At 37.8% G+C, this 24,200-nt stretch overlaps 1 protein-coding gene across 3 annotated transcripts in view; it reads right to left on the reverse strand.

Moving 5' to 3' along the window:
* The window catches only part of RALYL (RALY RNA binding protein-like), a 1,110,405-nt gene extending 1,086,734 nt beyond the window's left edge, over positions 1 to 23,671 (reverse strand). The window contains exon 1 of one of the 3 annotated variants that reach the window (XM_006859244.1): positions 23,311 to 23,671. The gene's annotated coding sequence lies outside the window, so the exon portion shown is untranslated. Of the gene's footprint in view, positions 1 to 21,844; positions 21,987 to 23,244 lie in introns of those variants that run through there. The other 2 variants (XM_006859245.1, XM_006859246.1) reach the window with 2 other exon arrangements.
* Between the last annotated feature and the right edge of the window lie 529 nt (positions 23,672 to 24,200).

Consider the following 24,200-nt stretch of genomic DNA (forward strand, 5'->3'; position numbering starts at 1 on the left):
GTACTTATTCAGTCTGTATGCTAAGCAAATAACCCAAGCAACAGGATTATATGAAGGAAAACATGGCATCAGGATAGAAGGAAGACTCATTAACAACCTGTGTTATTCAGATGATACAACCTTGCTTGCTGAAAGTGAAGAGGACTTAAAATTCTGACTAATGAAGATCAAAGATGATAGCCATCGGAATGGGTTGTACCTCAATGTAAGAAAACAAAAATCCTCACCACTGGACCAATAAGTAACATCACAATAAATGGAGAAATGATTTAAGCTGACAAAGATTTCATTTTGCTTGGATCAATCATCAATACTCATTGAAACAGCAGTCAAGAAATCAAATGACATTTTGCACTAGGCAAATCTGTTGTACAAGACCTCTTTAAAGTGTTCAAGAGCAAAGATGTCTGTATGCCTGACCCAAGCCATAGTATTTTCAATAATCTTATATGCATGTGAAAGTTAGACAGTGAATAAGGAAGACCGAAGAAGAATTGATGCATTTGAACTGTGGTGTTGGAGGAGAACATTCAACGTCCCATGGATTGCCAAAAGAACAAACCAACCTGTGTTGGCATAGGAAGCCAGGATGGCCAGACTTTGTCTCTCATACTTCAGACATATTATCAGAAGGGACTAGATGCTGGTGATAGATATCATATTTGGTAAAATGGAGGGTCAGAGAAAAAGAGGAAGACCCCCAAGGAGATAGATTGGCACAGTGGTAGCAGCGATGGGCTCAAATATAGCAAGCATTGTGAGGTTGGCACAGGACAGGGCAGTGTTTCAATCTGTTGTGCAGATAGGGTCACTATGAATTGGTACTGACTCGATGGCACCTAACAAAAACAACAACATGGGTCAGGACCAACTCAACAGCACTAAACAACAACAGCATTTCACAATTTCATCAGCAGCAATGTGAGGGGAAAAAGCTAACTAGTTTTTTGGTGCTATTAGTGAGTTCTACTCCTAATAGAAAGACTGGAGGTTTGAGCTTACTGAGAGTAAACACCTCAGTTAACAGACCTGGTCATCTAATTCAGAAAAATCAGCTTCTGAAAACCCTGTGAAGCACAGTTCTACTCTGACCCCCATGGGACAAACTGTTCAGTTCTGGCTAACCGGGGGCTAAAAGAGAAGCATTTCAACAGTCCCAATAAGATGACAATAACATGATGGGGAAATTATCACTTTCTTCCTGTGCTTTCCAGGATTGTATTGTTGACTCACATAACAGAGAAAAATAAAATAGAAAACAACAAAATGAAACAAGGAATACATAATGTCCTAAAACAAACTTTCTACTCTTAATATTAAACTATAAAAAGGCCAAGTCATTTATTTCATTTTTTATAATCCCAAGTATATTTTATCTCTCAGGTTTATGCAATAAACCTCATCTGAGATTATAAAATTGCACTATATGCTAAATATATTTTATTGCTCTTTCCTTACCTGACTCAGAGAGATCAAAAGAGACTAAGGAACCATCCCTTAATGAATTGACATAATGCTTTATAAACAACATCAGCAAGAAAACAACTCTCAGCCATCAAACTGATTCTAATTCACAGTGGCTCTTGATAGGGTTTCTGAGACTATAAATCTTTACAGCAACTCATAGCTTCATCTTTCTCCCATGGACCTGCTGGTGGGTTTGAACCTAGTGCCTCACCCACAATGTCACTAGAGCTCCTAGATCTTTTTTTTTTTTTGTCCAAACCTGAAGCCTGTAAATATAGACCTCCATCTTCTAACCACTTTGGGAAATCGCTGTAAATGGAACTATATTTCTAAACCATTCCATCACCTTTAAATCATTTAACTATATTAGGCAAGACTTTAAATGGGCAGATATACTCCCTGTGATTCTTCTTTTAGACAACACAGAAGCTGCATTATAGCACAGAGGGAGCTATGAATCCCTTGTGGTGGTTTTGTTGTTAAGTGCTGTCAAATCAGTTCTAATTCATAGTGACCTGTGTATAGGGTTTCCAAGGAGTGACTGGGGTGGGTTTGAACTGCCAACCTTGTGGTCAGCAGTTCAGTGCTTATTCTATAGCCCTAAACCAGGACTCCTTTGTGGTGGTGTGGTCGTTAAGTGCCTTTGTGTAACTTCTAACTCACAGTGACCCTATGCACAACAGAATGAAACAATGCCCAATCCTGAGACAGCCACACAATTGTTAAGCTTGATCCCATTGCTGCTGCCACTGTGCCAATCCATCTTCTTGGTCATCTTCCTCTTTTTCTTGGACCCTCTACTTTACCAAGCATAATGTCATTTTCCAGAGACAGGTTACCAAGAGTCCTTCTTGGTAACCTGTCCAAAGAATGAAAGATGATATTTTGCTGTCCCTTATGTAGCACATTAAAAAAAAAAAAAAAGACCCTGCACAAACACCTACTTACAAAACCGTGTATGATGACATCCATACCAACTGCCCGGGAGCTGATTCCCACTCATTGAGCCTTACTCTATAGCATTTGCAAGGCTGTTAATCTTACCGATGCAGGCTACTACATCTTCTCCCAAAAAGTGTCTGATGCATTCAAGTCACTGACCTTTCAGTTAGCAGTCAAGTGCTGGACCACTGTGTTGCAAGGGCTCCTTTGTAGGATACAGTATGTAAATCAGTATATAGTTAATTATAACTATGATACTATATGTCCAGTTCAATTCCTTCAACAATAAGTATTAGAAGTCTCGTAACTATATTTTTACCTCTTATGGAATTTATCACTGTGTACTCCTTCTATCCACCACTCATCTGTAAGTTTGTTGCACTGTGGTGGTTTGTGAGTAGCTGTGATTCTGGAAGCTATGCCACCAGTATTTTAAATACCATCAGGGTCACCCATGGTAGACAGGTTTCAGATGAGCTTCCAGACGAAGACAGTCTAAGAAGAATGAGTGATCAACTACTTCTGAATCTTTAGTCACTGAAAACCTTATGAATATCAGAGAAACACTTCCAGATATAACGTGCTCATGCGTGGCAACGATTGTGAGGTTGGCCCAGAATCGGGCAGCGTTTTGTTCTGTTGTGCATAGTATCGCTTTGAGTCGGTACCGACTTGATGGCACCTAACAACAACAACAACCCCTTCTATACGGTAAACTCTATTTTCATAAATTCATATAATATCCTCATGACACACAGAATGATGAATAAGGGAATTATCAAGGAATATTTAATGGATAACTAACTAGATTAATGAATTCACGAAATAATGTGGAGAGAATACATTGTATTTCATAATTAATGCAAAAACTATACTCACAGCTTGGGAACTAGAAAATGAGTAAGTACCATTAGCAGTGATTATTCAACCTTAAAAACAGAATTCTTAATTGTAGTAAATAATGAATACCACACACCATCCCCTTCATTAAAATTAACAATGCATTTTTTAAGTCATTTAACTATACACTCATGAACTTTTCTCAAAATAGCCTGAAAAACTGTCAAAATATATCACCAATAAAAATTGTTTTCTAAGTAACAAAATGCCAGTCCTTATTTTAGTTCAAACTTCCATTCATTTAAATTAAAATTCTATTAAACTTTGAGGGGAGACCCAACTGAGGTGATGTCCAGGAAGTGTTTTGATGTTACTGCTGCTGATAATATACACATAAATATACAATTCAACAATTTCTACATCTACAACACAGTGATACTGTTTATATTCTTCAAGTCATGCAGCCATTTTCACCCTCCTTTCTAAGTTGTTCCTCCCCCAGCAATAATGTCCTAAACTCATTGCCCCCATGTTTCCTACCTAATTGAGTTGCAACTATCAATGTAATCATATAGTTAATTAAAAAAAAAAAAAAGCACAAAGATCATGGCAGATTGTTGTTGTTGTGAAGTGCTGTTGAGTCGGTTCCAACCCATCGCGACCCTGTATAGGGTTTCCAAAGAGCAGCTGATGAGCTTGAACTGCCGACTCTGCAGTTCAAACGGCTTTGCAGTCTGGCGCATTAATCCACAGCGCCACACCAGGACTGATAGCCTATTACTTAAATTGGATTGTGGCTTGATTTAACAAAGGCTCCAGGGGATATTTTTGGTTTAAGGTTTCAGGTTAAAGATTATCTCACAGCAATAATTTTGAGGGTTAATCCAACTCCAATCACTTTTAGAAAGATTGAATTTCACGAGAATTAAAATTCTCTTCTGTATTTTGCCACCTTTTGATCTGGATTCTTCTATAGAGTCTTCTACCAAAACCTTCAGTAATGGCAGCTGAGCACCATTTGCTTCTAGTCTCACAGAATGAGGTAATTAAACATTCCATTGTACCCGATTGACTCTTGCAAGCTATTAAGATCCAGACACTCTGCAACGAACTAGATGGTACATGCTACATGTTCAACAGACTCTTAGAGCAGTTTTAGATTTACAGAAAACTTGTGCAGAAAGTTCCCATATATATTACCCAACCACACATACATAAAGTTTTTCATGTCATTAACATCTTGCATTCATGTGGAGTCCTGGTGTGCCGCTGTATGATAGGGCAGTGGACTGTTCACCCAGCTCAAATCCACCAGTACTCTCTGGAAATTCTATACAGGGTCTTTATGAGTAGAAACCAATTCAATGGCACTTAAACAACATTCATGTGGTACATGATAAACCAATATTTACACATTATTATTATTAACTAAAACCCACAGTTCACATTAGGATTCACTCTTTAAATTGGAGTTCTTTGTGTTTTGTTTTGTTTCAAATGCATAACATCATTTATATTGTTATGCATAAACTATTATACACAATAGTTTCACTGCACTAAAAAAGCCCTTGTGTTCCATCTTTCATTCTTGCTTCCTCCCATCTCAGGACCCACAGAAACCACCACTCCAGGAGTGGGAGAAAGATGAGGCTATCTGATCTCGTAGATTTAGTCTCGAAAACTCTCAGAAGCCCAATAAAGTCATTTCAGTCAGAATTGACTCAGTGGCAGTGCGTATTTTTTAAGCCCTGTCTATGTACTGAAAAACAGTACTGATTTAGACCATGAATTCATGAAGCTACTTTCTATAATGGGGGAGACAAGCATCAGACAAATAAATATTTATGAGCTAGAAGATGAACCAAAATAAGTTTTATAACCAAGATCGTAAATATGTATTAAGTGCTGTCGAGTCCATTCCAACTCCTAGTGACCCTGTACAAGTTTCCGAAGAGCAGCTAGTGAGTTTGAACTGCCGACCTGTGGTTCAAACAATCTTGCAGTCCAGTGCTTATCCTACAACACTACACCAGAACTCCTTACACTGAAAGATGTGTAAAAGATAAGAGATCAGTGAGATGTGGAACAACAAGACAAGAGGACACTGTGGGATACATGTTAAACATTCAATAAATGTCAGCTGTGGTGGTGGTGGTGATTTTTATCCTTGTATTATCATTTATCCTTGAAATATGAACAGGATATGAAAAGCTAAAAGCTGTAAATGCTGGCGACTACTTTCTTGGTATCTCCTGAGTGCTAGGACAATAATGGGTACTGATGTTGTTACTAGGTGCTACTGAGTCAGTTACAACACACAGCAACCTGATGAATAACAGAAGGGAACACTATCTAATACTCTGCCATTCTCACTGTTTGATCCATTGTTGTCGCTACTGTGTCAATCACCACACTGAGGGTCTTTCTCTTTGGGGCTGACTCTTTATTTTACAAAGCATGCTCTTCTTTTCCAGGAACTGGTCCCTTCTGATAACATACTCAAATATGTTAGGAGAAGCCTCACTATTCTCTCTTCTATGGAGTATTCTGGTGTCTTTAATTTCAGGTTGGAAACCACATGTGAGTAAGACTCAGAAGAAAATAGTCGGATAAAAACAGAAGAAGTGGGGAGAAAAATTAGGTTGACTAGGTAGTAGTCCTTAGGTGGTTCAAACACTTCAATAAATTCAAAGGTGAACCTAAAGGTTAAAAGTTTAAGTACACTCAGAACCCATCAGAAGAAAGGTCTAGAAATTTCCTTCCAAAAACTCAGTCATTTAAAACATTTTGGAGCACAGTTCTACTAGGAGGTGACTCAACAGCAACTGATTTTAAGGCCGTGGGGAAGAGGACTTTCATGAGCTGCAAGGCTCTTGGTTTCCTATATTTAATGTTCTCAGAATGCAGAAAACAAAGTATTAGATGCAGAATTTGTTATTTCATTTTTAAAAACCTGCTGAAACAAAGCTGGTAGTCAGTGAGGCAGTCAATTTCTATGTGAACTCAAATACAAGTAATTAAATGTCATTCAATTGTTAACAATAAACGACTCCTAGCAACCCTGCATAGCGTTTCCAGTGAGTGGCTGTTGAGCCTGAACCGCCTACCTTGAGGTCAAACCAACTTTGCAGTCCAGTGCATTAACCCGAATGCCACACCAGGACTCATAAGATCATGAATATTTCCCATTAAAAATTACATACTTGACAAATATTACTAATATAAAAGCCTATTCCATGAATATGTTATTCTTTTCTGACATACCATTGCATTATTTCTTTGTTAACAGACCCAAATAAACAAGCAGACTAAAAGAGTTAATGTGACAAAAATTGGCAAATTTGTTCCTTGTTGTTGTTGTTGTTAATTGTCATTGCATTGGTTCCAACTCATAGTGAACGTGTACAGGGTTTCTGAGGAGCAGCTGGTGGGTTTGAACTGCTGACCTTGTGCTTTGTAGTCCACTGCTGATCCACAGTGCCATACCAGAATATTTCTTAGTCAACTAACCATACTTTGGAATCTCTTTCTGACCAAAATAAATAAATAATGAACCTTAACCATTTGAATTCCTACTGGTGTGGTGCTGTAGGATAAGCACTTGACTGCAAGGTCAGTTTGAGCCACAAGATTGGCGGTTCAAACTCACCAGCCACTCGTTGGAAGCCCTACACAGGATTCCTCTGTGTTGGACTGACTCAAGGGAACTTAACAACAACACAGAAATAATACAGAGTATTTTAAAAATCTATTTTAGCAAATATCTAATAAGAAACAGATGCCAATGAGAGTTTAAAAAACTTAAGAAACCCTGACACTACTGAAAGTTCTGGAGCTGCGCGGTCCTTTACACTGGGCTATAAGTACAAAATGCGAATCGGATTGAGGAGTCTTAGCAAAACAAATGGTCCTGCCATGAGTCAAAATCAACTCAACGACACCAGACAGCAGTCAAACATAAATTTAAATATTTTATGATTAATTTTATATCGATCATATGTCAATGGAAAGATCTGGAACAGGGAGAAAGGATCTACCAATTCTGAAATTTAAAACAAACAAACAAATCTAACATGATCAAATAGGTCCTGAAATTAAAGTTGTTTAAATACAATAGAAAGCATGGTTATACTATTGTTTCAACAATATAATCTACATAATAAAATGGCATTTCAAATTAAAATTGAAACAAATATTTCTTAAGTCATGTTATATATTTTATATTTAACTATTTCTAATAATGTTTTTACTTGAAATTTGGAATAATATCAATTTTCAATAATAACAAAATTCACTTTCTCAAACAAGGGACAATAATAGAACATAAGATATATATGAACAGAAACTACAATTAATATCAATGCACCTCTTTAATGATTACCCTCTTTTTTCCTTCAAATTTCTATCATTCTTTTTCATCTCCCAATTTTACTTCCAGATGGATCGTTGTAAGTTTTTTGCTGTTCTTCTTCCTTGACCCCTAGCCATTGACCCCTCATGATCTCAGACAGTCTTGACATCTTAGGACAAAGTGGTAAGAGTACTGTCAAATTTCCCACTCTGAGGAAATTATCTGAGTACTGAAGAGGATGAGAAAGGCACTGCATTCCAATTTTTTTTGAAGTGTGTAAATAATCCAAACACAAAAAAATATTCATTTTTACTTAATTCTTACAATTTTATGCATTCACATTTTTCACATGCATCATTTCCTTTCTGAGTAAAGTGTGACTTTATGTAGGTAAGTTCAGTATTTATTTGTTTGGTGTTAGGAAATTTTTTCTGAATCTCATAAAATAGTGACTTTCAGCAATCTGTTGTTGTTTTTAAGCGCTGAGCCGATTCTGACTTAGCAACCCTATATATAGGGTTTCTGAAGGGCAACAACAGATTTGAACTGCCTACCTTGTTGTTCAAAGTCCACTGTACAGCACCACACCACAAGTCTTTCATCAATCTAGTCTACCCAAAAATACATTGACTAAATGAACAAATGTTAAAAAAATCTTAAGTCCAATGCAAAAACTGTATAACTCTGAGAAACAGGACTACACTTGGAACCTATTTCTACACAATTCTAACTGAAATTACTCTGGTCTTAACTGTCTATTATAGCTACTAATTATGTAGGTCTATTTTATATAGTCCAGGTAGTATAAGATAAACACTGGACCGCTAACTCCAAGTCCAGTGGTTCAAAACTCACCAATCGCTCCTTGTAAAACCTTATACAGAGTCACTATGAGTCAGAACAGACTTGAAGGCACACAACAATTTACCAGACAAATGACACTGAAATATTGATGTACAAATCAAAGTATCTTTTTCTCCATCTTTTAAGCAAGTCACCAAAGTCGATTTATTGAGCTAGAACGACCTGGGTTCATCCTTACTTAGTCATTTAAAACTCACTGTGGTACTTGACAAGTAGCTGTCTGATTCTCAAATTTCTTCTTGATAAAACTAAGGTAATAATAACTATTTCATATGGTATTATGAAGCTAAGGTACAATCTAACTAAATCTGATTCAGAAGTGATGATGACAAAATAGAATGGTACTATATTATATTATACTAGGATTCCTGGTGTGGCACTGTATGATCAGCAGTGGACTGCGAACCACAAGGTCAGCAGTTCAAACTCACCAACTGCTCGTCAGAAAACAGGGTCGCTATGAGTCGAAACAGACTCAATGGCACTTAACAACAATGTACTATGTTGTTGTTGTTAGGTGCCATCAGTATACAACAAAATACTGCCCAGACCTGTGCCATCCTCACAATGGTTGTTATGCTTAAATCCATTGCTGAAGCCATTGTGCCAATCCATCTCAGTGGGGGGTTTCTCCATTTTGCCGACTCTCCATTTTACCAAGCATGATGTTTTTATTCAGGGGCTAGTCCAGGAGCTCTGGTAGCATAGTGGTTATGAATCGGGCTACGAACCTTAAGGTCAGCGGTTTGAAACTACCAGCCGCTCCATGGGAGAAAGATGAGGCTTTCTACTCCCATAAAGATTTACACCCTCGGAATCTCTGTACAGAGTCACTATGGGTCACCCTCGGAAACCCTGTACAGCGTCGCTATGGGTCGGAACCGACTCGATGGCACTTAACAACAACAACAGTCCCACCCTGTACAGCGTCGCTATGGGTCGGAACCGACTCGATGGCACTTAACAACAACAACAGTCCCACCGGATAAATGTCTGACGTATGAGAGATGAAGTGTTGTCATCCTGACCTCTTAAAGAGCATTCTGGCAGTCCATGTACTTTTAATATTCTTCTCCAACACCATAACTCAAATGCACCAATTCTTCTACAATATTCCTAATTCAGTGTCCAACTTTCACATGCATATGAGGTTATTAAAAATACCATGGCTTGGGTCAGTTGCATATTAGTCCTCAAACTGTTATCTTTGCTCTTGAACACTTTACAAGAGGTCTTGTGCAGCAGATTTGCCTAATGCAATACATTGTTTGATTTCTTGACTGCTGCTTCCATGAGTGGATCCACGCAAACTGAAGACTTTGATAGCTTCAATCTTTTCTCCATTCATGATGCTATTGAATGTAGTAACTAGTTCTGTAGGAGTAGCACAATAGCTAGTATCTACCTACCTACCATCTGGATGTCTAATAACAAAACTGAACTAGAGTACAGAATAGATGAACAAATACTCTAATAACTTTCTTGTGAATCTGAAAATACTGTTATACTTGAAATTATTTCATTGTGAGAGTATGCACTATTTTTCCTAGTTCTGATCAGTGAATATTTATAAAACTCAACTTTGGGTTGCAGCATCCACTGAAGACTATATTTCTTTATTACCTGAAAATTCTACTGAAAGGCAAGCAAGGTAAATATATACATTGCAGACCCACAGCTCTCTTTAGCATGTTCCAAAGAGATGACTAAAATCCTAGAAATCACAAAGTGAAAAGAAATCCATTTTGTACTAGTTGATAATAAACCTCCAAGAATGTCAATCAATAATTTTAGCAAGTCTGATAGTTTTCCTTTCCACCTTTTCACTTGCCATCCAATTTTTGTTATTGTTGTGTTGTTGTTGTTGTTGTTGTTGTTAAGTACTGTGGAATAGATTCTGACTCATAGAGACCCTGCACAGGGTTTCTGAGGCTGCAAATCCTTACGGGAGCAGAAAGCCTCATCTTTCTCCTGTGAAACAGCTGGTAATTTCTAACTGCCGCCCTTGAGGTTAGTAGCCCAATTCGTAAGCACTATGCTACCAGAGTTAAGAGCCCTCAAGTCAGTTTCCATTTGCATGGGGTTTCCGAGGAGTGGCTGGTGAGTTTGAATTGTAGACCTTGTGACTCACAGGATCTGACGGTCCAGTGCATATCCTATAGCACTACACACCATTTAATTTCTTTCAGTAAATTAAACCATTATAACTACGCCTCACAATTAACTTCTTATCATCAGTTAACATTTGCCTTAGTTAGCCACATATCTTACCAAATTCTAAAATATATTTGTCATTTGAATGTGCTCTCCTTACAAAGTCTGAAAATATAGGAGAACTTCAATAAGTTTGTGAAAGAATGGAATTCAAATATAATGGAATTGTTCCATGAACTTTTAGAACCTCCGTTATACAATATTCCCTCCTGACTACTGTCCGGCTCCCATTCTATTAAAAGCAGCAAACTTGCTATTAGTTTTCATCCTGAACTTCAGGCTCTTTAGTCTTACCAGTTTTTATTGCATTCCCTTTCTGGAGTTGCCCTTATCTTCTTTCCCAGCCCAGATTTATTGCTATTCTTTTTGACAATATACTTACTACTTCCAGAAAGTCCATGTCTTAGTTTGACATTATGTATGTCCTATTACTCTCCTGTTCACGTAAATCTCACTTGTCTGCCTGACTCCTATCAACTGTAGTTGTTGTTAGGTATCCTCGTGACAGTTTCAATTCATATCTACTCCATATATTGCAGAATGAAGCATTGTCTAGTTCTGTGCCATTCGCATAGTCTTTCCTATGTTTAATCCCATTATTGGAGCCACTGTGTTTACCCACCTAACTGAAGATCATTCTAAACTTTTTTTTCATTCATTCTAAACTTTTATCATCGTGATTTCTTCCAGGTACTGGTCTCTACTGATAACACATCCAAAGTACATGACATGCAGTCTCAGTATCCCCACTTCTAAGGAGCATTCTGCCTGTACACCTTCCACACATTCTTCTGGTAGTGCTTGATATTAGAGACCGTTAAATGTTGCTGGAGAAAGTGATACAACTGGGTGACAACAGACTGCTGTTAATTTTAGCAACTTCCTTGTAGTAGCTCTAGAATATATTTTTTTTATAGATCTCTTGTAAAATCTCCACTATATTCACTAAACTCCTATCCCGCATACCAGTTCATCTAACCCTAGGACCTCACTTAACACTTTACTGAAAAGACCAAATCCTAAGGGCAAAAAACCAAAGCCCACTGCCATTGAGTAGGCTGTGACTCACAGCACCCTGGATAGTGTTTCTGAGACTCTATATCTCTAAAGGAGCAGACGACAGCATCATCTTTTTCTTGCGGAGCAGCTGGTGGGTTTGAACCACTGACCTTGAGGTTCGCAGCCTGATGCCTAACCCACAGTGTCAATTGGTTTTATTCTCCATTGAATCCTTATCTCCTGGCACAGGGCCCAGCAGAGGAAACATTCCAAAAAAATAGTTGTTAAATCAATAATGAATACCTAGTCAACTAATGAACTAAATCCATTTCCTTCTTATTATTATTCTCCCATAATTCTGAATAAGGTGAGACAAGCCCCTTCTTGTACAACTACTGATTACAGCAATCTTTGCAGAACATTCTGAATCTTGCTCATGAAAATTATTGACTTCCCCCATATATCTTCATCTCTTCTTGCCAGCGGATTATATGCTGATCCAACATATATAATATAGCTACTAACATGTTCCTTCTTTTAAAACATAGATCATTTCTTCAATAACAATGTCTCCCTGGGGGTGTATCCTACTTCACTCCTATAATTTAACACTCAACTTCATTACCTCCTGTTGCCAAATCTTCAAGACTTCATATATCTATAAATATAGATAACTGGGCATCTGATTTTATTTAATCCTGATATGCTGTGCATACATATTTTCTCAGAAACAACTAATAGACTTGCAACAATTTATTGAAAATTTTATACATATGGAAATTTTAAAATAATTATACAATGAAACCTGCATAATGAGTCCCTGGGTTAAAATATTAACAAATGTTATGATAGGCTTTCTATACATACAAAAACACACACACATTCTTTCTCTTAGATGAATCATATGAAATTAGACTGTACATACCACAATTATCCCTAAAAATTTCAACATGCATCCCCTAGTCCTCTCAATTGTCCCAAATTTGATTTGTTGTGTGTGTGTTAAAACAAACTCAAAGAAACTATAAGCACAACACTTGTTGATCTCCTAGACTGAATGAGAATGTAGAAAAGTCCAGCTACAGTTTTTATGGCATTGACTTTGAAGACAACAGGACAAGTGACAAATCTCTTCAGTGATGAATTCCTTAACTTTGAATTTGATTATTACTTCATGACTTAGTTTAACCTGTTCCTTATCTTTCCTAGTATTTTTTATATGTTATTGTTATCATGTGCTGTAGAGGCAGTTCCGATTCATAGCAGCCCTGTACAGGCTTTTTAGGAGCGACTGGTGCATTTGAACCACCAACACTGTGGTCCAGCGCATTGTCCCGCAGTGCCACACCAAGAATCCTAGACATTCAACCTAAATATACTTTCTAGTTCAACATCTCACAAATAAGACTGGGTACTTCATACTGTATCATATCAGGATATTCATGGTGTCAATATGCCTCACTAGTATGTTATTAAGTGTTGTCAAGTCAACGCCAACTTATGTCAACCCTGAGTAGGGTTTCCAAGGAACAGCTAGTAAGTTTGAACTGCTACCACTGCAGCTAGCAGGTCAGTGCTTATTCCACAGCACCACACCAGGACTCCTTACCTCACTATTAGTACTGACACTTTTGATCACTAAGCTACTTAAGAGCGTCACTGACAGATGCAATTAAGAAGCAATAGCTGGGCACTTTGAAACTATGCCACTCCTCAAAATTCGTTTAACTAGTGATTCTAACCATGCTAAAGATCTTTGCCTGAATCATCTATTTTATTAAGAGGTACAAGCAGCAATTTCTAATATTATCATTTCTTCATTTGCTAAGTTTGATTCTTTTATGACAGAGTTGTTCCTCATCAACTAGAGATGAGTTCTTCTTAAAAAGCAAGCTAGAAATTAATTATTTTAATTATTCATTGCCAGATCTGTTTCTTTTCCCTATTTTTAAAAAATATCACTATGAATGCAAGGAAATTAACTTTATTCAACTTCTTTTTTTTTGGCAATCTATTAATCACTTTTTTTTAAAATTGTGGTTGGGGTATAAGTTTACAGAGCAAATTAGTTTACCATTTGAATATTTATACATAGTTATATTTTGATTATAACTTTAGTCGCAATTTACAGTTCTTTTGATGTTCACATTGGCCAAAACTTGGCATGAGACATCTCTTCAAGATTACTCCTCCTTCCATTCTATAGCATATTGTTTTGGGAGCACTTCATTATTACTTTCTGGCACAAGTAGATACCCTAGACTTCGATTGTACTTTTTCTTCCCAGAGCTAATATTGTTGTTGTTATGTGCCGTGAAGTCGGTTCTGACTCATAGTGACTCTGTACAGGGTAGGGTTTCTGAGGCTGTAAATCTTTACGGGAGCAGAAAGCCTCATCTTTCTCCTGCAGAACAGTTGGTAGTTTTGAACAGCAGCCCAATTCGTAACCACTACGCTACTAGAGCTCCTTACTAGGCATTCCTTTATTGGGCTCTGGTTCCTTGAATGTATACTGGTGTTTATAAATCATGATCTGTACACCAGGTGTAATTACTGCTACTAGAGAGATGTTGCTTTGAAGCTTTTACAGATGACAAAGCTAGTAAATATATTGATTCTGAAAAGAACTTTAGAGTTTGTTTTCATATCTAATAGATTGGCTCCCTTTTTACTTCCATTCTTTTTTTTTTTACATTTCCTTAGATATTCCTACATTTTTATTTTTCAATGTGTATGTTAACATTTATCTTATCTGGTTCCAAAAATCTTAACATTCTTTTAGGTCATGCTACAAACACACATACAGACGCTACATAAACCATTTTAGAAGGAATTAACTTCTTTCTGATGATTCTACATCATATCCAGGATTATGTGAGGGTTTTTTTTTTCATTTGATTAAGTGTAATAAGTCTCATTCATTTGTTTATTCTGAAAACTAAAGGATGTTATTCAAAAATTGAAGGATATTTTCTCAGGGTTAGCCCCTGCTGATTAACACATCCTTCTTTACTGAGTACAGACTTTCCTGAGCTTGCCTTTTAATCATACTTTTCCTATGCCTGGAGTCCTGGTGTGGACCCTGTAGGATAAGCACTGGACTGCTAGTCCAAACCCAACAGCGACTCCTTAGAAATCCTGTGCAGGGTTGCTATGAGTCAGAACTGACTCAACTAGTGGTACTTAACAACAACAATTTCCTAGACCCACTCAGAAAGATGTAGGTGTTATCCATAGCTATGCTCTGGTAGCGTAGTGGTTACGAATCGGGCTGCAAACCTTAAGGTCAGCGGTTTGAAACTACCAGCTGCTCCGCAGGAGAAAGATGAGGCTTTCTACTCCTGTAAAGATTTACACCCTCGGAAACCCTGTACAGGGTCGCTATGGGTCGGAACCGACTCGATGGCACATAACAACAAATGTGGCACTGTAGGATAAGCAATAGACTTCTAACTACAAGGTTGACAGTTCAAATCCACCAGCTGGGTCTCTATGAGTCGGAACTGACTACATGGCACTTAACAGAGTTACAGTGGGATAGTGGTATGGCACTGTAAGATAAACACTGGACTGCTAACCACAAGATCAGTGGTTCAAACTCACCATTCTCTCCGTGGAAACCCTATAGAGGGTAGCCATGATTTGGAACCGACTTCATGACATACACCAACAACCAAGTCACAATGCTGGAATCCTGGTGTGGTGCTGCAGAATAAGCACTGGACTGCAAACTGAACTATTCAAGGCTCAAACACACCAGCTATTCTTTGGAAACCCTGTATAGGATACAATAAGTCAGAACCAACTTAATGACAGTTAACAATAACAACAGGGCTACAACAGAGATGAGCCCATAATTTCCCTTCCCAGCTCAACACTTGAATTTCAGAGGCATATTACATTAGTTATTTCATACAGGTGTTAAAGTCAAAACTTCAAGTTAGGGGAAAAAGTGAACCATTCTCTCAACCCTCCCCCAAATCAGGATTTCTTTTACATATAATTTTGTCTTATTTTGTTTTATATTACTACCTTCCAAGACATATATGGAGTCCTGGTGTGGTGCTGTGGGATAATGCACTTGACTGCAAGGTTAGTTTGAACTGCAAAGTTGGTGGTTCAAACTTACCAGCAGCTACTTGGAAACCCTATGCACGGTCGGTCACTATGGGTCGGAAGTGACTCCACGGCACTTAACAAGAACAAACTAAGACATTTAAATTCCAGAACTCCAATGCAGATGTTAACCTTCCCTTTTCCTCAGGCTTCAAACCCACCATCAGTGTATCTTTGAGATCAGTTTGATCAAGTTCATTTACACTGTCTCCACTTTGGTGTCTAGTCTCATTCTTTCTGTAAACTTCCCACCAAGCAGAATATTCTTTTTCAAGTTCCAAGGAAACTAATAATGGAAGTTGTTTTCTGTTTTTGTTTTTTCCTTTCTTTTTCATGTCTGAAGTGGCAATTAGAAATAGCATCCTAAAGTAACATCTTGCAGTATGTTTTATGTTATCAACAAACAGATAAAATGAGATTGAAAAACGTCACATTCAAATATGTGTAGCAGTGAAATTAAGAGGTGGAGATGCTAGTGATGGTGAGATGTTGGCAGACAGAAGTGACACCTATATTTATAGATTTGCTGTGTTATGAAAGAATTGGCTGTTCAGTTTTTCTTCTGCATAAGACTAGTTTTCCCCACCACACTGTAAAAGCTTAAAGAGCAGAGATGACATTTTTCACTAACTAGATAAATATTTGTTCAATGCTTTCCTCAGGGCCACTCCAAAAGCAATGTAGATATAGAACCATCTACTCAGTCTCAAACACAGAGTGCCAGTGGCCCCTCACTAATGTCCACACATTGTCATTCTTCATAAATCGTATACTCCTGGAGAGATGTACCACAGCACAGTTACTTGAAGGTCCTTACAGAACCAGTAAGCGTCTCTCTGTCAATGAAACCATATTCTGTTATTTTGCTCATCACACTCACTACTGAAAACTAAAGATCACTGTAAATAATATACTAAAAATAAGTATACAGTAGTTGTTTTACATCTTATAAAACAAAACAAACAAAACTTCACTCCACAATCAGCCTCTCTACAGGAGAGACATGTGGTATAGGTTCAGGTGTCTTGGTGTGGTTCAAACACACCAACCACTTCTTGAAAACCCCATACAAAGTCACTATGAGTTGGAACCAACTCAACTGCACTTAACAACAATACTACCTAGGGGACTTTGATGCTGATACTACTCACAGAGAGGAATAGCAAATGGAACTGTATTCAATTTGGCACATCGACATTTTTGTTTGTTGTTTCCCTCTTATCTTGATTTAATAAGAAAAACACTCTTTTCCCACTACATGCCTCCAACTGGCTCAGAAATACATTATTACTATTATTAAGTTTCATAAGGATAACAATTTGACACAAACCCATGAATTCTGTACGAATGCAACTAATTTCCATTGTGAACATTTAATAAAACGAACTGTTACTTTAAGCAAAAACATACTAATTGATGTGCTAAATGTAATTTTGCCAAACATATTTATTAATACAAAATTGGATTTTTCTTTCATAGGAGAGAGTGCAGTGTTATATTACATTTCATCTTTCTGAAACACATACAGGGTTCCTGGATTTTCTTCTATTAATTCTCCTCTCAATTAGAGCTAATACACAGCCAACAAAATGAAGTAGTCATTTTGACCTAAGATGAGGTGTCTCGAAGAGAAGTCCAAAAGACTTTGATCCAAAACACTGACTAAACATTCTCTTATCACTCTCTTTGAAACTAGGAACAGATAGAAAATAAAACCTCTGTATTTCCAATAATTCAACCCTAGATAAATAGGCAATTAAAAACAAAACAAAACACCTTTCTAAATTTACATGGGAATTAGTAAAATTAATAAAAGTCTAATGTCTACATTGTAAGTTTCATATTCAACATAAATCTAACAAACAAAAAGTTCTCCCGATATTTTCCTGAAAAACTTAAGATTTGTAAAAATAAGCACCACTGCTGAAAGTTGGTCAACTTTATGTATTCTGTAAGTTTAAAGTCCTGGTGCAGCTCTCTGGGATAATGCAATGATCCGCAAGGTCGACAGTTCAAACTCACCTTGGAAAGCCTATAAAGAGTTGCTATGACTCAGAACCAACTCAACAACAGCTACAACAACAAGTTTAAAATGTAATATTTTAATAAAAGGCAATGTAATGACAAATATTAACTTTCCATAGCTCTTTTTAAACATCTAAACTTGACAGATTCAGAAATCACCTATTAACTGCATTTTACGGAATATTGATTGTTCTCAAAATCATCATATAGTTACATTGCCATTAATATGTAGCTGTCATCTCAGTTGTTTACAATAAATTTATTAAATAAAAGGAAAATAATAACGAATTATGAAAATGAGATTTTTAAGATTAAATTTAAAATCAAAATTTGAGTTAAAGAGGATGTATGCAAGAGTGCAATCACTAAAGTGGCAAATACTAATAATGATGACAATAAAAAAAAAGTAACAATAACTGCAGACCAGAGAGAAAAAATAAGTTACTTGCTTTCCAGTGCATCAAAAGCAACTTGAAGAATAACATTAAATACCTCAGTTTTTTATAACACAAGCAAAGGTTTTCTTAATGGCACGAAGATAAAAGAAGTGAAAAAATAACTGTTGTTTTTTTTTTTTTTTTTTCCCAAAGCTACAGCTAATCACCATTTAAAATAAAAGTCTTCAGGAATCAGGAAAGAGAATAAATCAATTTAAATTTAATTAAAATGCTTTCTTCAATTTCCTTTTCATAATGCAAGCAATCCTAAATATCCATTTCAAGTATTTTCTGCTTCTGAAAAGGAACACTTTGACTTCTTGAAGCGTAGAGTTTTTATTTGATTTAATGCACTGTATAATTAATTGCCTACAAAATTAGTAAAGAGTAAACAAGGCAGGACCACATTGTTACTTAGTAGAAGCCTTTCAAGAAAATATCTTGCCTGCCATACCTTTTTTATTGGTTGCTTTGCAAAGACTATTTTGTTCAAGAAACAGTTATTCAGCACACAGTATTTTTAACTAAGAAAACAAATTTTAGGGTTTATAGTATTTACATTGCATTTTTAACTAAGAAAGCGTACTTTTTATATATACAATTTATGTACATTATTTTCTATTTCCTTAATTTTACATTCTGTATTTGCATTATTTATATAAATGTATATTGCTGTTGTTGTCCAGTGCCACTGAGTCGATTCCATCCCATAGTGATCCTAGGCACAATGGAACAAAACACTGCCCAATCCTACACCATCCTCACAACTACTGTTACACTTGAACCCATTGCTGATGCACTGTGCCAATCCATCTCATTGGGGGTTTCCTCTTCTTCCCTAATCTTCCACTTTATCCAACAGATGGAATGCTGGTGTGGCACTGTGTGTTAATGAGCTGGACTGCAAGGTCGGTTTGAACCACAAGGTCAATGGTTCAAGCTCACCAGCCGCTTCTAAGAAACCTATATAGGGTCACTATAAGTCAGAACCTTAACAACAACAACAACTATATTCCTCTCCAGGGACTGGTCCCTCCTGATAACATATCTGAAGTACATATATAATTAGTATAAATATAGTTCCTTTTTGAACCATGTTTATAAAATTAGAGGAAATACTCTAGCTATCTTTGAAAAAAGGTAATACATCTTTTGAGGTTATGAATGAATATAAAAGAATATATATATTATGTGTCTTGAAATTTTCCCCAATACATAGTACCACCATATCATGACTGTGTGAAGAGAAAAAGTGCTGATTATATAGTAATAAATATAAGAAATAATAACATGTTTATTTAAGAATTATTCAATTTTCATTAAAATAATGATGAAACATTCATTTTTCAATTCTTGAAGAAACCAAAACCTCAGGCAAAACTCTAGAATTTGCTTTCTTTATGATGCTGAAAACTGAGAGAGAACTGCAAATTTTAAGCAGAAGCTTAAGTTTTGTTTTTTTTTTTAATTATCCAAGTTTTGGCATTCCATACACAGTTCAAAAACTTTTCTTTTTTAAAATTTGGATATGTTTCCTTGTCCCAATTTGTAAAGTGAAATACTTGAGGTCAATTACTGATCCAGTAGCTAATTTATGTCTGTTTACCTTTAACCCCAACCTTCACTTCCCAAACTCTCATTAGCAGTTGAAAATAATTTGCAGAGCTAAGCTGATCAGAAGGGGCGTGTTGAATGGAAGAAGGATACATTTTTCCATGAAAAACCAGTAGGCGGTGCTAACTCTCAGATACTACATTCAGAGATTTTAAACCAAAACCTAATAGAACAGGTGATCAGTTAAAAGAGTCTTAGAATTCCCAACATAATTTAAGAAGGCAAAATCTGAAATGTTGGAATGTAGTAGAGAGAAATTTAATATAATAATATAATATAATGAAAAAGGGATATTGCATAAAGGAAAACATGGCAAAAGGCTAGCAGTATGAACTTTATTTAGAGAATTAAAAACATAGCTACCTACCTGCCCTCACATTGAAATCTTATTAATGTCTTCTTCAGCCCCATATGGTTTCAACTCATTTGGAAACATTATACAGTACAAAAAGTACTTCACCTCAATACACAAACTACCTCAACCTGAAGGAACTAGCTGATTATCTTAATGAAAGTGCAGGTTTGATCACTAAGCTTTCTCTCTCTATATATATTAAATTATATATTATAGATCTAAATCTAAACAGAAAAAAACTGCATACAACCTACAGAGGAATAATATACATTTTAAAGTAAGTGACCATGTCTACACATGACACATATGATAAAAAGAATGTTGCATGTTTGTTTTGTTTTTGGTGTTATGTTAGTTGCTTAAACAATATCAAATACTGCATATTAGCAATGAGTATACTACATAAAAAAATTAAAATGCTAATTTAAGACTTACTAACATAAAATTTGCATCAACCCTAGAGCTATCCACTTCAAGACAACAAGGCTATTAGTTAACATATGGGATAAACTATGTTCCTTAAATAAATGCAAAAGGCCTTCCATAAAGCCAGAAAAGCTACCTTGAATATAAAACTAACTTACATACACTGCAACTTACAAATGTCTTTGATGTGAATGACTGTACTGTGAATAAAAAGTAATAGCTTTCTAAATACCCCCACAAATCTGAATTACCTATATTAAGTGATTCTTTGCACCCCTAAGCTTCACCTGAGTGAAAAAAAAAAAAAAAAAAAGCATAAAACTTTTCATTGACATAAACTAAGGTCACAGAATTACTGAAATATTTGCTTGAAAAAGCCATATGTGTGTTTTTAACCCCTTTTATTGTAGGTCCTTATGCATGCTGAAGTCAATGTTTTATGTCTATAGATAACCTAGAAGAAAACTTAATCTGAGGAGTAAGACATTATTTCACTTGTTTTATACTTGTTGTGACAGAATCCAAAATACATCCACATGATAAATTTAAATTTAAGGCTGAACTTCTCATTTAAGAAAAAGAAAGAAAACCAAAACTCCAAAATAAGATAATTGAAATACATTTCATGTTTTAAGTATTAACGTAAAGCTTTTCACAACGTTTTTGGATAGTAAGTTTTCCAAGCAGATTCTGTTACTGTTTTAAGTACAGAAAATGCTTTTGTTTCCAACTGATACATCTCTGAAAAAGTAGTCATACTGTACCAGAAACATGTAAAGTACAAACATAAAAGAGCATAAAACCCACAGAAATGCTTACAACATTTAGCATTTCCATGCATATAATACACGGAAATCAGTCAGTCCTCTGGGACCCCCACTCCCAGTCCCTAGCTCTCAGGGGAAATCCTTTGCGACCACTATCAGGTGGTTAAACGAGCGAAAACATCATCCCTTTAAAACTTCAATAAAAGGCTATTTCATACCTTATGGGAGCAATCTCATTAATGCAAACGAACTGTTTCCGTCCTCAACATTAAACCCAAAGTGACCATCATGGAAAGTAACTATTTCCCCATCCCCTGGAAGACGCAAGCAAGTATTAAAAGTCAAAGAAATACAAAAGGATCCAAAGACAACACCACTCAAGAAAGCAAAGCCCTTTGAACTAGCAAAAAGGCAAGGAAAGACCTACTGAGATGTTTACTCCTAGCAAAGAGGAGGAGCTGAAGTTGAGAGTGCGCGGGGCTGGTGCCATCCTCCAGGATCTGGAAATGTCTCCAGCTCCCGGCCCGCGTGGCCAGAAGCCAGCAGCTCCGGAAGATGCTAACCCTGCCGCTTCTCCTTCCCATCTCCCGGGCGCTCCGAGGAGGCCGCCCCGACCAGCCTGACGGCCAGGGCCGCATCCATTGCTCTCACCCCTCCCGCTCTGCAAGTGGCCCTCTAACAACTTACTGGGCCCGTCGGCAGCCGCATCCCAGGGCAGCGCCGCCCGCGGCGCAGACGCCGCCCGCTGCTGAGAGGACCAGAGCGCAGTCGAGTGAGGGCCAGTATTTTGCGCACATCCAAAAAGATCCCGCGGCCGGGACCGCACTTTGGTTTTCCCCAGCTCGCGGCGCAGCTTTCCCCACCGTGGGCTTGGACATTGCCCGGAGACGCGCGCGCGCGCGCACACACACACACACACACAGACCCACACACACACACACACACACACACACACACACACACACACGCATATAAGGATTTCTTTGCCAGGACCAGTGTTGCCATTGCAAACCCGGGAAACGCCTCCAAGGGGACCAAGTACCTGCTCTCTGCGAGCTGTTCAGCTGTTCACTTCATCCTCCGTTGACAAGGAAACCAAACCGCACTTCATTTTTTTTTCCAGAAAAACCTTCCACTGCCATCATTTGAAAATTGATTTATGGGGAGGGGAGGGAAAGGAAGAAAGGATAATATATAGATATCAGGATATCTATCTTAAAATTATCTCGGTGTTTTGTTTTTTTAAAAGTCAAATGTGCAAAACTCATAGTTAATTTAAAGGGGAAAAAAAGTATTTTGCTTAAAAATGATCCCAGTAACCAGCTGCAAGAAAAGTTTCATGTTATCAATGGGTATCAAAAACAGGAGGGAAAAAATGAATTTCTTGTTACCGGCTTCCAAAAAAAGGCACACAAAAAAATAAAATAAATGTTTTGGCTCAGTGGTTAGCACCAGTATTGCAAGACCACAAACTTGTAAACACTGCCGTGAAATCCCACCTATACAAAAATGTTATCAGAAAAAGAGTATGCAAGAAAAAAAAGAGTTAGAAACATGCTTTTTTTTTTTTAATTTTTACAAAGGAAAAAATTAGGCACCATACTTCACATTGCTTTTCCATAAAACCAGTTGCATATTTTGCTGGACTTGGGAGTCGCTCCCAGCGGGCACGGTCGCCGCGGATCCCAGACACAGCGCCTTGTCTACAGAACCATCGCATGCTAGAAAAACTTGGATTCAGGAAATGGTTCAAAACCATACTCCTCCAGCGAAATTTCCCAAATACAAACAATAATCAAAGAAGTGGAAAAAAAAGAAGAAAAAAACAAAAACAAAAAAAGGACAAAAAAAAAAAAAAGAATAGGACAAGAATGCCACTGAGAAGGTACTCACCGAGCGGGAGTAAAATGTTGGAATAAAAATGAGATTTAGTATAAAATACAGTATGGCGGTGGAAGAAGGAATGAAGCGCGTTTTTTTCTTTCAGTCTCTGCCTCAGGCACTGACACGTGACTCGGAGCCAGGCTGACTTGCAGGCAGCGGGGAAGGACAGAGGCTGCGAGGGGGAAGCCCCACGGAGCCCAACTCTGGCTGGCGAGGCGGCGGCGGCGGCGGGGAGCCCGGCGCCTGAGAGCGGCAGCACCAGTGGCGGCGGTGGCGGCGGCAGCGGCAGCTCACGGCAAAGCTGCCTCCGCTGTGAGCACAGTCAAGCAGGTGCCCCTCACGCTGAGGCTGAGCACACGCACACGCACACGCAAGACAGGCAGGGCGCCGGCAAGAGGGGGAGCCGAGCGGGGCTGGGCTGGAGGCGCGCAGCTGCCGCTTTTACGGCTGCTGTTGTTGCTGCTGCTGCTACCGTGGCCACCGCCTCGGGTTGGGGATCCTGTGTGCTGGGGGGAGCTCAGAGGGTACCTGTCATACGCCTGAGAGAGGTGCACAACTTGCTGCTCAAACTTGTTTTTGCTTAGCATTCCCTAGGTTTTCATGTATTTTTCATCTCAAGGTAGTTTACCTGGGGAGAGAGCCCAGCCCCTTCTTTCTCGAAGTTTCACTATTAAAGCCAGGGTTTACTCATTCGATTTTCCTTTTCGTTTTCCATTTCTCAACCCTTCTAAGCCGTCTATGCCTCCGCTGTCCACCCTCCCTACCATCACCACCACCTGCGTTTTCCCCTCGCGGTTCTCGGGGAACCTGGCTCAGCGCTATGCTGGGGGCGTTGTCAAGGGCCAAGCCTCTGTCAATCTTTATTGCCTTCGGCACACACTGCATCTCTTTCGCTGTCT

Source organism: Chrysochloris asiatica, unplaced genomic scaffold (assembly GCF_000296735.1).
Source record: "Chrysochloris asiatica unplaced genomic scaffold, ChrAsi1.0 scaffold00031, whole genome shotgun sequence".
Classification (NCBI taxonomy): Eukaryota; Metazoa; Chordata; class Mammalia; order Afrosoricida; family Chrysochloridae; genus Chrysochloris; species Chrysochloris asiatica.